The following is a 2,395-nucleotide window of genomic DNA, read 5'->3' as shown; positions in this document are numbered from 1 at the left end:
CTATGGAAAGGGGTGAGAATCATGAGCCTCCTAGGTTTTGTATGGAAGTCAATGTACCCAGAGGAGGATGGAAGCTAGCTCCTCTGGCTACACCATGGTGCCACCCAGAGTGCTGTCGAGGCTACTGTAGAACTTCATTGCAAAATTGTATGATTTAATCGATTATTTGGTGATGTGATTTATATTTTGTATAGTTTTTTCTAATTCACTGAAGAGGATGGTCCTCCCCTTCCTCCTCTGAGGAGCCTCCACTGGTGTAGAGATTTGGGTTTCGCACGGCTCTCTAACTTGCATTACATTCAGTGGTTGGTATAGTGATAGCTCATCCATGCCGGTGGCGTGTTGCCAGCGGCACCAAAGAAGTGGTACCACCAGCTGGTGGCTAAGTGTCCCAAATTTACATGGCAGTGGAAGAGAGGGAAGAGCCCACTCTGGCACGGCACAGCACACCACACACACACACACACACACACACTCAGACAGATGCCGCTGGGCCACAGGCCTCTCTTTACGTCAGAGAGCATTGGTGGTGTGTAGAGTGCTGATCCTGCTTTATTTATAGAATGTTGAGTAATTTGTCATGATGCTCTCTCTGTTTACCGTGGAGAGTGGAAGGGGGAGGGAGGGGAGGAGAACATTCCCGTTGAGAGACTGTTAGATGTCTTTTTACATGTCAGAGATTATTGCTTTTGCCATTTGATGGTGTTTATCGCGTTCTATTGCGTCTCGTGTGTGATAACTGTATCCTTTGAAAATATTATGTTTTGAAGTTGCTGTTCGTGCTATGTAGTTTCACCCATTCCTGTGTAGTATCACCCATCCCTGTGTAGTATCACCCATCCCTGTGTAGTATCATCCATCCCTGTGTAGTTTCACCCATCCCTGTGTAGTTTCATCCATCCCTGTGTAGTTTCACCCATCCCTGTGTAGTATCACCCATTCTTGTGTAGTTTCACCCATCCTTGTGTAGTTTCACCCATCCCTGTGTAGTATCACCCATCCCTGTGTAGTTTCACCCATCCCTGTGTAGTTTCACCCATCCCTGTGTAGTTTCACCCATCCTTGTGTAGTTTCACCCATCCCTGTGTAGTTTCACCCATCCCTGTGTAGTTTCACCCATCCCTGTGTAGTATCACCCATCCATGTGTAGTATCACCCATCCCTGTGTAGTTTCACCCATCCTTGAGTAATATCATCATACACAAATTATTTATAACAGACAGACAGTTCTTCTGTTCTCATCTCAGAGCGTTGTCTCTCCTTGGACGCCTCAACCAACAAGGCTGTCAGAGAGAGAGGAGACTGTGATCTCTGTAGTTTCAAATAGAAATCATGTCCCATTTGATATTGTGTGAGTGGGGCTGGGTGAGGCTGTGGGAGTGGGGGAGAGGATGGGTGAGTGGGGGAAGATGCTGGCTCTGAAGTAGGGCCTCTGTGTTCAGATTCCTCAGTCCACACAGTGTCTCTGAAGTTATTATACTGACCTCAGTTCATGTACTTTTATGCAGCAAAACAGAGCCTCAAGAACCCAGGATTCTTCAGTGTGTTGCCTTCATCATAATAATGTTGGATGTACATAATTGATAAAATACTGATGAGATCGGACCTCAAGTTAAACAACACAAGAATAGACAGGTTTTTTACCCATATTTTCCACTCCCTGTCTACTCACAGACTTGTATATTTAATCACATATTTTTATCTGAATATTATTTATTAGTCTCAAACTGTTGCTCCAGTAGTTCTGTCATTAACGGTCAAATAAAAATCAATATCTCATTATGCTGCCTTAGGCTATGAGATGAACCCAGTCTGCTGCCTTAGGCTATGAGATGGACCCATTCTGCTGCCTTAGGCTATGAGATGGACCCATTCTGCTGCCTTAGGCTATGAGATGAACCCATTCTGCTGCCTTAGGCTATGAGATGGACCCATTCTGCTGCCTTAGGCTATGAGATGGACCCATTCTGCTGCCTTAGGCTATGAGATGGACCCATTCTGCTGCCTTAGGCTATGAGATGGACCCATTCTGCTGCCTTAGGATGGACCCATTCTGCTGCCTTAGGCTATGAGATGAACCCATTCTGCTGCCTTAGGCTATGAGATGGACCCATTCTGCTGCCTTAGGCTATGAGATGAACCCATTCTGCTGCCTTAGGCTATGAGATGAACCCATTCTGCTGCCTTAGGCTATGAGATGGACCCATTCTGCTGCCTTAGGCTATGAGATGGACCCGTAGTTTCACCACGCACACCCTCAAGCCTAGTTTCACAACGCACACCCTCGGGCCTAGTTTCCCCAGGCACACCCTCAAGCCTAGTTTCACCAAGCACACCCTCAAGCCTAGTTTCACCACACCCACCCTCAAGCCTAGTTTCACCACGCACACCCTCA

This window comes from Oncorhynchus nerka, linkage group LG8 (assembly GCF_034236695.1).
Source record: "Oncorhynchus nerka isolate Pitt River linkage group LG8, Oner_Uvic_2.0, whole genome shotgun sequence".
Lineage (NCBI taxonomy): Eukaryota > Metazoa > Chordata > Actinopteri > Salmoniformes > Salmonidae > Oncorhynchus > Oncorhynchus nerka.
Note: the sequence above shows the minus strand (reverse complement) of the source record.